This window comes from Topomyia yanbarensis, chromosome 2, assembly GCF_030247195.1.
Source record: "Topomyia yanbarensis strain Yona2022 chromosome 2, ASM3024719v1, whole genome shotgun sequence".
NCBI classification, from domain to species: Eukaryota; Metazoa; Arthropoda; class Insecta; order Diptera; family Culicidae; genus Topomyia; species Topomyia yanbarensis.
The window spans coordinates 395,547,962-395,562,493 of NC_080671.1; the positions used below are offsets into that span (position 1 = coordinate 395,547,962).

Consider the following 14,532-nt stretch of genomic DNA (forward strand, 5'->3'; position numbering starts at 1 on the left):
TCGTGCGGCGGCGAATTTTGTTCGACCGGAGCGTCCTCCAGAGTCCAAAGTAGGCACGATTTCCCGCCAAGATCCGTCTTTGAATTTCTCTGCTGTTATCATTATCGTCGGTTACCAGTGAGCCCAAATACACTCAGGTTCTTTTTTACGCGGGGGATACAGACCGCGTAAATGAAAACCGCGTAAATGAAAACCGCGTAAATTTCAAAATCCGCGTAAATGAAAACCGCGTAAATTTCAAAATCCGCGTAAATGAAGACCACTTAAATTTAAGAATTCGCAATAAAGGGAACCTCATTGATGGATACCGCGTAAATTTCAAAATCCGCGTAAATGAAAACCGCGTAAATTTCAAAAACCGCGTAAATGAAAACCGCGTAAATTTCAAAATCCGCGTAAAAAAAAAACCGCGTAAAAAATACCGCGCAAAAAAAAAAACCGCCTAAAAAAAACTTGAGTGTACATGAATTCGTCGACCATCTCGATTTCGTCACCGTCAATCCGAACTCGGGTGGGAGGTTCACAATGTCGTCTCTAGAACCTCTTCCTTTCATGTATTTTGTCTTCGAAACGTTGATGGCAATTCCAATCCTGCTAGCTTCAGCTTTCAGTCTTTGAGCATATATTTCATTCAAAATTCAATAGAGATACGAATAGTTTGAATACCGCACGTGGAATGTCTCTTTTGAAAATTTTCATCGCCAAACTTTCATATTACCCAGTTAAGCCAAACATTTTTCGGATATAGCCATGAATTTCTTTAATTATAGTGTAGATACAGGCATTGAATACAATTGAATTAAAATTGAGTTGATGTAGCAGCAGACAAAAAATTGTTTTGTTTTCTCAAACCTTCGCAATTACAATTAATAAATATTTCAGATTGGCAGAAGATCTTATCACACAACTTAGAAATGGATACAGAAATAGCTAGATAGATGCGATAGAAGAGAGAGACAGAGAGAGAAGGAGAGAGAGAGAGAGAGAGAGAGAGAGAGAGAGAGATGGGTGGGGGCGTGTGAGGAATGGCAAATGATGGTTAATGCAGTGACATTATTTTTATAGGTATATTATTATGATATATTGATTTCTTTCATTCTTGTCATAATTAATGTGAGTAGTAAAAGGAAAAGAGCTAAATTTTCGCTAGACTTTTGGGCTTCAAACATACAGTTGCTTTCGGTGACGCCACGAGTATAATTATATGAGAAATCTTTTATCTCACTACTAGGTGAATTACTTGTTGATCTGTATATTGATATACCATCCAACATTTACCTCATGATTGAACGTAATGCCTAATTCAAGAGATAAATACTAGAAGTCACTGTTTCTTTATCAACACATTATTTTGTCTTTGAAGTGAACTTATATATTGATTTTTGAGAAATAGTTAATTTATTATAAAGGTAATTCACAAAATGTTCTCAACATCGAATTCCTTGAATCACGTAGATGTGTTTTCATACCGCGATATTCAAAATCGGTTTAGTTTTGCCCCTAAAACACCAGAAAAGCAATACTCTGTATGAAACAATTTCATTTTTAGTTAGTGGAAATTGGTAAGCGAGGACTAAAAATACAAAATGTTTAATATCTCCGCCGCTCGCGCACGGATTTAGACAATCTATAGCTTGTTAGAAAGGTATTTTAACAAGCTTTCTATAAATGTGAAGTTTGTTGGACAATATTGTAATTTTCAAAAGTTATTCGCAAAAAACCTGCTGTGTTTTGACAAAATCGCCCATATCTCAGAAAGTAAACAACATATCGAAAATCAAAAATAATAGTGTCAAATGGCAACGTTAGGCCTTTCATTTGAAACTAATTTCATTAAGATCGGTTCAGCCATTGCTGAGATAATTACATGACATTTTGTACATACATACATACACACATACACACACACACACACATACAGACATTGTCTCAATTTGTCGAGCTGAGTCGATTGGTATATGAGACTCGGCCCTCCGGGCCTCGGAAAAAGTTTTCAAAGTTTGAGCGAATCCTATACATTTCTTTTGTAAGAAATGTAAAAAGTAATGCATGTTGAGCTTTATACGTGTAGCTCGTTCGTTATCGTGATTGAAGACTTACAGAAGAGGTTTCGAGAAAACGCGCTCTAAAATTTTTTTCCCGTCATCACATGAGAGGTGCGTAAGAGGCACCGACGTCACCCCACGGGAGGCTCAGCACAACCACATGGCGTGGTACCGAGCGCGCCGTTTCCTGAACGGATACTCCGAAGTTATTCCCAGTACGACTTTCAAACTTCAGGATTATATTATTATATTTTCGATCAAAGGAAAAAAAAGAAAAATCGATTTTTTTTGACAGTTTTAAATTAAGTGCTCACTTTAAAAGACACACGGCTCCGTTGAACTTACGCATCAAGCTGTCTCAAATAAACGAAATATATATATATATATATATATATATATATATATATATATATATATATATATATATATATATATATATATATATATATATATATATATATATATATATATATATATATATATATATATATATATATATATATATATATATATATATATATATATATATATATATATATATATATATATATATATATATATATATATATATATATATATATATATATATATATATATATATATAAAAAAACAAAAAAGCTGAATTTTACTGGTATACAAACCCTTGAAATAGACTTGTGCATTTGCGCGTTTGCTCTCTTTGCCACTATCAGTCACATATCACTTCAATAAAGTTGAAAATCACTGTTTTGGATGAACTTAAATCATCTTGCGTTCTTTTACAAAGTTATTACGGATTAATGTATCTAGCCGCTTACAACGCCACCTAAACCTATGACATTTCTCCATATATTTTACAAACTAGTCGGAGAGACATCCGTCTCGTTTGTGATGTTAGCTGGATTAAAGAACCGCAACGTATTCTATCTATTGTTTATCATAGCTTTAGAAGGTGCGATACGAAGATCCGCCGTACGGAACCATCATCAAGTAATCTTACATTCTTCTTTGCTTTGCGGACGACATGGTCATGTTAATCGCAGAGCGGTGGAAGAGGCTTGTGCGCCTTTTGAAAGGGAAACTACGAGAATCAGGCTGTCCTGTGACTGTGGACTATCGAGTCCTCGGTGTATTTGAAAGAAGCAGAAAATGTCGAATCGGGCATACGCATGAACAACGGCTGACAGAGTTTCAAAATATTCAAGTTCATTGAATGAAAATTGATCATATTCAACCGCATTCATTTTCAATATTCAGTGAAGCAGCTGAAAACGTCAAATGAAAAAACCACCCATTCATCCATGCAGATTTTCATTCGTCTCCGATTATTACACGAAGCGACCGTTCGGCAACGAATCAAACACATCAAAGTAGGCCCTGGCACAATGTAAGCGATGATGATTGTTGTTTCATATGCTTTACCGGCATTTGAAAACATTTTCCTAGATAATTAGTGAAATGAATATATTGGACGATATTCAACTTAATGAATAAGATGAATATTTGAATGAATATTCATTCTATTCATTCTATGCTCAGTAGAAAAGGTAGAAGAAGTCATCGATTTCGGGACAGACCTCGCAAGTCTATAGAACCAACGTTTTTATTGTTCTTGGTATTTTTTTATTAGGTTTTACTTCATTCGCCAAAAATTAGCTTTCACAGTGATACTCCAATTGGATCTATTGATTTGGTGGTATGATTCTTTTAAAACTCGATCGCTTTTTAGTTGGACCTCCGCTAGTGAGGACTTTGGCCTACTATTTCGAAATCACATCTCATATTAACTTTGGCATTCGGAAACACATTAGTTTGAGATGTGAACACACTCATGTTATACTACTACAATATTCTTTGGTCAGTTTTTGACAACTGTCAGTCGATTCAAAGTTAACGAATTCAGTGGTTGTCCGACAACTGTATAAATTTTAGAAAAAAAAAACACCTAGCATCCCTGAGAAACAGCAACCTACAAAACAAATGGACCAATGCCCTAATGCCTGTGTTGCAATGACAATGTAGGTCAATAGGTCCACGAACTTTAGCACTCTCTAAGTAAGCACCGTCCACGTGGACCGACCCTATATAGCACAAGTTTTTCATATTCTTCTTGGCGTCTCACATCAACTCCGAGATTCATTTTCCATCAACAGTGATTTGCGGAAAGCTACACGTCAACCAGAAATATCCAATAGTTTGCCGACTAATTTTCTTATAGACTGTTAACGAGTTTCCCGAGAATTCGTTTGCCGACTTCATCCCCTCAACATGGATTTGCCCATGTTGGATGGTTCGTACAGTTTGTAATCGCACTACACGGAAGAAAACTTTCCATCGAGGACCCTTTACACTCGACGTTGTTGTATGAGAAAAATAGACGGAAAGAGAGAGAGAGACAGAAAACTAGAGAAAAACAAAGCATAGACTGGAGCGCTGACGAGAACAGGTTCAAAGTTTTGAAGCACCTTGCGGTAATATCAGAGAGCAGCTATATTTGGAACAAACTTTGTATCCTCTGGTTCCCTTCGGCAGAATGCTGTTCTGCTTTTGATGCTTGTCTGCGAATGAGATGCGTCCAATGAATTATCTTTTGATGAGGAAAAGTTTTTTTTCCCTGCATAATAAATGTGGTGCGTAATCTGTATCCGATGTTGTTGTTGTTGTTTGATTACACAACTTTTTATGGCAATAAACAAAGGGCAATCTTCTCTTGTTTGTATCAGTTTATTAATTATTAAATCAATTTAACCGAATGGTCACAAAATGGGGTGCTAAAAAGCTATTTGAAAACATTTAAACTTTTTACTACAGTACCAACAGTCCCCATCGATAAACCCTGACCATTTCATGGTTCCAATAAAAAAGAAAATGACCGCAGAAAAAGGGTTCCCTATCTTAACCTGTCTGCAATCAACCGACCACTGTCAAAATGGCTGAAAATTACCTTGTCCCGAAGATGAAACAAAATCATTTTCCCAGTGAAGCAAATTATCTTACCCAAAACACGAAACCAATGATGACAGACGCAAAGTGAGAAGACCCTCGATGAAAAGGGTATATTGCGATATTTTATGCTTTTGCCGTCAATAACCTTCAACCTCTCTCCACGGTGAGTATCATTGGGAATCCTTTCTACGGGATCAGAAAAAAATTACGCAGACTAAAAAAAGTGAAGTCTTCCGATACCGATAGACTCCTAGCCGCCTGCCCGGCGAAATTAGCTCTGTACTACTTGACTCAGTCATTGCTTGGTGGCGAAAAGGAAAAAAAAGAGCCCGCGTTAATTTCGCAATGGAAAGAGTGGAAAACACTACCCAGAGATTCCGCCCAACTGGAAAGTTTCAGATAATTTCTAATGGTCCATCAAATGATGCTGATAACGATGCCCAGTTTCATCTCCGTCCTCGTCGCCGTCGCCGTCGTCGTCGTCGTCGTCTTGTGGTAGTTGAGCGGTTGCGAAACGGTTCACTAACCAAATCGATTAGACATGATTTCTGGCTTGTCCTGGCTCGAGGAATCGAGTAATGCAGTGAAGCCGAAAGATTGGTGTTTTCTTGGAATTTGATGTTTGCTTGTTCTCCTCGGATCATTAGAGAGGAAATGATTTCTATGTCCGTTCGGAGAGTCAATGTACTTTTCAATGAACTTTTATTCTTCGAAATATATGAGGGGCTCTGGTTTTTCGTGGAAGCCATTATCAGAACAATTTCTATCCATCAATGAATTATTAGTGTTTCGTTGCTGCATACATTTTTGTCTGTAGCTTAATACGAAAGAAAATCGATTTAAAATGTTTTTAAATTTCCCAGCTTTAAATCTTATGAGTTGCTGGAACATCATAAACATGTCACTTCAATGCTATAATACTACTATCATCGTTAACAAATATTAATAAAACATTCAACAGCTTTAACAGGCTATCGTTTTCCCATTAATCAGCGAAATCATCAAAGTCAGAACTGAAAATTAAAAACTCATCGACAGCTCGGCCTTCCAGCCGTTCTGGAGCCAACGCGGCACACGACACAAAGTTTTTCAATCATCAACCAATTAATTTAAACTCATAAATTAGTCCGGCGATGAATATGAATTTTCATAATTGATGATGATAGTTCAAAAGCCTCTCGGCACGCTGCTAAGGCGGTAGCTCTTGGCTGCTCATTGACCAGTGGAAATTTTAATAATAATTCAAGGATGGAAAATCCGTAGCTTCTTTTTTTCTTGTCTGCGAATTAAAGGTGCGGACCATCGGGTGCTAAGATTTACGACCGGTAGCCAAACCACTGGTTGAAATTCTGATTTATAGTTTGCTGGTGGTGTGTGTGTGTGGTTGGATATGGTTTCTTTCGTTAGTCGCTCTTGGAGGGTTGAAAAGGTGTTCGAGAAGATAAGACCTTGGCATAAGCTTTATTATTCTCTTTCATTGTTTTCCAGAATGAATAGTGGGTAGAAGGCTTTAATTATATTTTTTTCGAATTGAACAATATTGATCAGTGGACTCAGAATATATTGGCTTAATTGGCACAAACCTATTAAGAAAGAAGAAAATACGGTCAGAATAAGACAGAAAAACTATCACTTTCTCGAGAGAATGTTTGAGAAATCTAATTATTACTGGGACCATATTGTATAAATAAGACTTCATGTTTGATGATTACAGGACACTATCACAGTGACATTAAAATGTAGCTTTTTGAAGAGTGGGCAATATAATTCGCGAATGGATTTTAATCTATTACAACCAGTGCAGTAAAATTTAATTTCATTCAATCGAAACTGAATGAACGCAGACAATCAGTCGTCTACGGTAGCATTCATATTCATTTAACGCATCAGTTGCTGTTGATCTGAAGCTCAGTTCGTGGCATTTCACTCATCGATGCTTTCAAATGAGTTGCAATTCATATTTAACCTCCTTCGTTTGATCCTCCTCTGGTTTTCTGGTGGTAGAAACTAAACAGGCAAAAACGTCAAATGACCAGAACCTGTTATTCAATTGACAGTGAACTCTGAGTGACTCAAACGAAGACGGCAGCAGAACTCAATTGATATAGTGGTGGTATGCTTACAGTGAAAGACTCGCAGTTTCACTTGAAACGAATATTTTCGTTTGAAATTGATATTTTACCGCACTGATTACAACTATCGACTCAAGTTCTAGCTTCTATGCTAAAATTTTCTATACACCCTACACACTAAAATGCAATTTGTAGAAGGTCATTTGATAGTAACAAAATTGTAAAAGTACAGCACCATGCTCTCTGCTGCACTTTTAAACTAACCTTACTTTAATTATTTTCTTTGCTGAATGGCATTTAGTTGATCTATCTAGTAAAAATAGGCTGGTCTGTCTAAAAAATATTTTCAAAACGAGTAGCTTCATATTGAGGACTGTGATGAGGGAGCCCACACGCACCAAAGGAAATATTCAGTTCTTCCTGGAAATATGAAACTTCATTTTTTCATTGAATTTTCAATGATGTACTAATGAATTAAAATTTAGTGGCCAAGCAAATAAAATTATTTAATAAGTTACAGAGCCATTTTGAAAATAAAACAATGAATTTAGTGCATGTTTTCCCGAGTTATATTTTATAATAGTGTTTCAAGGTGGAACTAGAACTGAAACAATTACATCTCCAGTATAGTGGACAGATACTCATACTTGATAAGCTAGGAAAACATAATTTTAAGTCTAGTAACGCTTAATACATGGCATGAATTTTAACTATGAATTTTAAGCTAAAAAGAACACCCGCTCAAACTGCTGCTGGTAGGGCAAGTTCTAGTTTTAAAATTTTCTGTCAACAATATTAATCTGGAACTGAACCACTCCCGCACGTGACCTTAGATCATTACTAGACTCGAAATTATTTTCCCCAATCTGTCGAAACTTCTATATTCAAAATGGACCCAAACGTTACTCTGCTAGGAATGTGATTGGTTCCGTTCCAATTCCACTTTGAAAGTCCCATTTAAAATACTACGCTGTTGAAAATGCCCTAAGGAATTCGATCAATTTAAAATAACAACGCAAAACTGTGATAAAAACCAATTAGTGCTTTCTCTTGGTGCTTATGGCACAAACAAATCAAGAGTAAAACTACTCTAACATAACTCATTATCCTCGCCCAGCAAAATTTCCAACTAACCCCGGCTTTTCTGTAGGCGCAAATCCGGTTGAGTCCGCCCGTGCTTTAGAAATAACTACAGAAGCATGTTCTCAGATGCCACAAGCAGCATATACACGTCGCACGCTAAAGTATTGAGCTCAATCCAAAACCAACTGAAAAATTAGCACACGGTTTCACTATTTGCGATGCCATCGCTGCCGAACATCTATAGCAGTGGTTTTCAACCTTTTTCGTTCCATGAAAATCTTTCCGAATATTGATCTTTGTGATGTACCCCTTTCTGAAAATTGTTTAGCATCATTACTCTCTCAGAAAAAAATGATTTTCTATTGATTAAAAACCATAATTTTCCAATTAGAAACCTGTTCCTTTTCCACTCTCATTAAGCATCTAAATTCTTGACACACTGAAACAATATATAGAGACAAAATTCTGACGGCAATGTTAAGATAACAAGTTTAAATTTATCCCGCAAAACTCCCTACAATAGTCTAATTTACTCCTGGGGGTGAATTTACCCCCGGTTGAACACCACTGATCTATAGCGTCTAACGCTACGCTCCTTGTAACATACAGACGCTATAGCTGTGATTTTACTCGTTTGACATAAGAGCAAAAACTGATTCAAACAGGCATGCGGCACCTCTGTTTATAACTTTTCGTGTTTGATTGAGCCATTTGGGTGCTTTCTATTGAAGGCTCTGCCGGAAAAAACTGGCTTGTTAATGAAAATTATCCCTTTTTTCGTAAACTTTCCAATTTTATCGGTTTTCAATGGCCTTTTTTTATCACACAAATATTAAATTATTACCAATATTGAAGCATTGAACTGTATTGGCTACATATTTGCACTAATGTTGCATTAAAACTCCATTACAGCGTTAACATTGCAATAAAGCTCTATATTGGCATCAATAATGCATAAATGCACAGCTGAAATACAGCATTATCGCTTGCTCTATATGCGTATATAAAGCTGATATAACGCGTACATGCTTCAAGGATCTTTTAAGCATGCAAGCTTTACATGTGAATTTAGTGCCATTATAGAGCAAATAGAAATCCGATATAATGCTATTGTAATGCTGTGGGTTTATTCGTTATGCGATTTTTCTTGAAGATTATATTCGACATATTTCATTTTAACTTTCGGGCAGTCGCACTAGTGCACTTTGAGCTGCTCTGAAAATCTAGCGAAATCGTCTTAGAGAAGCTGCGGCTGTTCGCCATTTGCACGACTTCCGGACATATGCAATATAGTCTAGGCAGCAAACGTAGCGCACTTACCGTGATGAACGAGCCAAGGTATCTCAGTTCGAGACTTACTAAAGGTAACATTCATATCATGTGAGAACGAAAACCCATTAAGGATATTCATTACAGTGCATTACAAGAGAGTCAATTCCGGTTTTAAACAGAACATGTTATTTTTAAATTTGTCCTTGTTGCTCATCACACCGGAAGGAAACACAAAAAATGGTTTTATTACAAAATCCGCGTAAAAACTACGCGCAATGATTAACTTGAGAATCCGTTTAAAAACCCATTTTAAAAACCCGGCGTGAAATGACGCCATACATGTAGACCCCAGTAGGATGGGAGAATTCACTTTTTTCTCCACACCGCACACTCAAAATTAAACATCTGAATGACTGCTCCCGCGACCATTCATTAGCCCACGTGAATATGCAAACAACTAACTGGTTAGAAGGTTATATAAACGAATTAAAACCCGCGAAGGTATGAACACGTTAGCAAACGCGACGTAAAAAGACCACGCGATCAATGAAATTAACATAGAAATGCTCGTTCCTTCGCGATAATACAAATGTCACGCAAGCGATCATCTGCGCACATATACGCTCACGATTTCGCACATGCAGAAGCAGATAGGTGATCAAGGCAATATGTTAGCACATACGAATTTAAAAACGCTCTCTCAATTGCGATTATACCAACACCCCGTTCCCACGCAAACATGAATCGGCCATGTCCGGAATCCTCTACCTTTGATCCTAGTAGCCTAGGTCCATGTCATCAATCTACACTAGAAGTTTCAGTGCGCAAATGGCGAATACCCTTAAGATATGGGGCAACTCACTCCCTTTATGATCAGAATGGTACACTTAAATACGCAGTTCGCACGAATATTCAACGTGAATATGTACGCGGTATTCAAATGAATTTTTATACGTGACACACACACCCATGTGATCAATCCCGTGAACATACAAACGCTGGAGTCCTGCGTGATAATTCAGCCCTGGTCAAAAACTCGATCATGTAATTGCGATCATCCACACAACTATGCTCGCGATCTGGCAAACATTAAAATGCTCTTGTGAACAAGTGAACGTTTTAACACCTACAATTTATGAACGCGATTGCAAGTGCGATTTTACAAATGCGCGGTCCCAGGCCATCAGGAACTGATTACGTCCAGAAGTTTCTTCTTGATTCAACCGCCTAGGTACAGACCCTCCGTTGGCCCAACCTATCAAATGAAAAGAAAAAATGACGCTAATATGCACTATAACAACACGTTCCACGGTGACATGATCGGAAACTCAAGTGGTATGGAGAAAATCACCTGAACTGCGAACTAAAAATTCAGTACGAAATTCAAGTTCCGCGCTATCACTCAAGAACACACGCGAATATGCGAATGGCACCGCGGTTTTGAAATCGAATTTATATAAGCGAAGTTACATGCCCGCTAGCACAGGTGACAAACATGACAAACATGAAAACACTGCAGTGAATATTTTAACACTTATAAACTTTTAAACGTGGTCTCAAGTGTGGACGAACATCCGTGTTCCTTTGGCCCAACAAGCCTAGCTCCAATCCATGACTTGAACCAATAAGAAAATGACGCTTATATCCACTACAACACGTTCCATGGCGATATGACCGTGAGCTCTAGTGATATGAAGGAACTCTCTCTCTTCTTGCATCTTAACCGTTCACTGAAAATTAAATGTCAGATTCACGGTCCGCGATATCATTCAAGAACAAACGCAAATAGGCGAATGGCGACACGGTTACAAAATCGAATTTATACACTCGCTGTTACATACACGCTACCGAATGCGACATACAAAACGCCCACGCGATGGAACACGCTAACATACAAACGCTCGAACTTTTCTCGATGATACACGAAGGCAAACATGCAATCGGGAGTATCCGCGTACAACTACACTAAGGACCCCGATGTTTTGGTGAGTGCTATAGAACTTATAATGTGATCAACGCAGCCTCAAGTGCAAACAAATAAACGCTCATACCCACGCGATCAACCAATACAATTGGAAATGTCGGTTCCGACAGCATGAAGTAACAAGTTACTTTACGCTTGTTCGGACATGCCGTAGACTCAGGTGATTCGCATTTCTAATGCCAAAAGACCCTGACCCCTACGGTAGTAGACAAAAGGTTAAGTCGCCGGTGAGCTCTAAGCTTGCATATATGATCCTTCCACGCTTTTCTAAACTTTCTCCTTTCAACACCTTGCTCTCCCTTGAGTACTATGGCTCTAAATATTGAAAAATATACTTCACCTTCCAGTCCCTTGCTAATTAAATGCCGAAAAAACTGTTGACAAATTGATTCAATAGGTCGTTAACAAAAATGGTTAACAAAAAAAATGGTAAAAATGGAAATGTTTATCTTGGACATCATAGCTTCACCTTGAAAGGTTGTAGAAATTTTTTTTAATCTCATTTTAGCTGGATCAATACCCAGAATTAACCGAAAGAAGTGTTCTTCCACTTTAACAATGTATTCCCAAAACGCCAAATCACTAGAATCAACCTCTAAAACGGAAAAACGCACGTTTTGGTACCATTGCAACCACTGTCTTGTGCTGTGATCGCAAAGGAAAGCGATAAAAAAAACTCATCTACGATGGTCAAATACAAAACACAGTTTTTAATGCCAATACATGAACCACAGATTGGTGCCAAATGTGATTGTGGTAACTGCCACACGCTACGCCCAGCTAGGAAGCTACGGGTTTATTCAACCGCTAATATCTTAGATAGTCGTGTATTATAAACTTTTGTTGATATGAAGTGACACAATGTAAGGAGTAGTGTAAAAAATTGAACGGGTTCGATAACGCAATTTTGTGATCTATTATTTATAAATAAGTCTAAAATTTATCTGCTCTTATTTTCTTTCATATTACGTTTTCATGAGTAAGTTGAAGTTGCAGCCAGTAGCAACATTTTAGTTTTTCTCCGTGGCAGAGTGTTTTGTTTTACCAAAATCATATGATCTAACTATTACACCTAAATCGTTAAATTTTGGTTTGGAAGATAGATAGATGATGGAAATACGTGAATCTTGACAAAACGAACAACACTCTGGAACTTTCTGAAGCTTTATGTACGATGTTTAAGAACCGATGTTAGAAACAGATTTTAAGGGGTCATTCACAAACAACAGTCTATAACTTCGAGTGTACTATAAATAGATACATTAAATAATTTAAATAAATATAAGACTTGGTAAATAAGACTTATCTTTCAATATAGTGGCCACTTAAAAAAAATCGATGGAAACCAGTATTAGAGTTTTCTTTCATTACTAGCTTTCATTGTACTGAGCGGGATTACACGTTGTTTACACAAACTAGTTGTAAAATGTGCACCAATGTTGTAGTAAATTTCGAAGTATCAATGACTTCCATAAAAACGCAGACTGATTTTCATAGAACTTTTCGGAATCAACTCGGAAAACCGAAGTATCCCAGTGAATTTCAGACACAGCTATCAATATAGATTACGTATGAAACCTTATCGAATATCGGGAAGCTATAAAAGTAACGTATGTATTTTTGTAACTCATTCGACTTTTGATAGTCGAATGAGAAGCACGTTGCCAGATGGAGGGGTAACAAAGCAAACTAAATTTTCGTACCCTTCGTTTCACCAATCGTTTCATTTACATTACATTATTTAGTACTTATAAGTAATGGCAGTAGTATTGATCGTGTTAGGGCAACTGTTATATTTCAATTGCCATCAGAGCGACTGCAGTCCCGACGCACCGGTTATGCCTTGGACATTAACCGGCTATCTTTTTGGTCTTCGGTAAAGTTATTCGCTAGTCCAAGCTTTTTAACATTTCTGGTGACTTCATTTTTTAAAAGTATGAAGTATGAGTCTTGGATCATGGTAAAACATTTCATTATTGTTGTAAATTTTGCCCTTTATCGCATATTTTTGGCAAAAAAAACTAAAGTCGCAATGTAGAGTGAGTAAAAAGCGACTAAAATGTTGCAGCTGGTTGTATCCTATAGTTACTTGTGAGAACACAAATCACATATCGTTCTATTCTGTGTTCATTAAGGAATTGTAAAGAGAGGGATGCATAAATATCAGGTAAATAAGAGATGAAAAAATATGGTGTTGCAACACTGATACCACACATCAATGTTGCGCCGTGCTATAAAATGATTGTTCGACTGAGTGGACGAACCCTATCACTTACAGATGCGAAATCACTTGCACTACCACAAGCGCGCAATGTAAATGATAAGGTTCTATCACTTCTGCTGCCCACCATCTCGATCAGTTCCAAATTTATCGTCTACCTAGAAGGTCATACAAATAAATGGTGTTAAAATTAAAGCTGCGTTGTAGAAAATCTAGGTCGAATAAATCGTGATTGCGCAATTAATTACCGGATCTTTGCTTGCAAATTATTACCTGTTGTCCATAGACGGACTCTCGGCTTGCGCTGGTTCACTAAACGGTATTTCCCAGCCTAGTTCAATCCGGTCAAAACAAATTGGTGCCGTGACCAGGATTGATTGCTGCATGCGATCACGGACCATTTGTGCGACAAGGCCGATCTGCACCGCCATCGCAAATCCACAGGACGCCAAGCCAAGGCGCCATCGCAATTCGAGGTGAACAATCAGCTGTTGAAACAGCATTGTGTGGCATCCGCCATCGGGTTTTGCTGTTGCGGTACCTCGTGGAGATTGCTGCTAGCCGGGCTGGATATAATTAAATACAAGGCAAATATTTCACTGAGATCAGGTTAGTAGTAGTCCAATTCCTTTCTGCTCTCCGCTGGTGCGCTCTAGATTGCGCTTTTCCGTTTTTCCGAGTTCCAACACCAATTTTCACTGTCCACGGTCCGCGACGGTTGGAGTACGGTTCCGGGTACCAATTCGGACGGAATTTGGATCAAATCGTCGGTTGGTCATCAGCATCGGGATACTAAGGCAGTCTTCTCGGTTCAAGTAATCAGGCCTGCATGCATCAAGGCCGAAATTATCTGCTGCTCCTCACACCACTGAACCAGGAGCAAAGAGTGATTCCACGATAACGGTTCTGCATGTTCATTATCATTTGCTG

General features: G+C 37.8%; 1 protein-coding gene across 2 annotated transcripts in view; it reads right to left on the reverse strand.

Annotated features, from left to right (window-relative positions):
• LOC131684849 (uncharacterized) overlaps positions 1 to 14,532 on the reverse strand; it is a 732,442-nt gene that overhangs the window by 139,418 nt on the left and 578,492 nt on the right. The window lies entirely within an intron of this gene.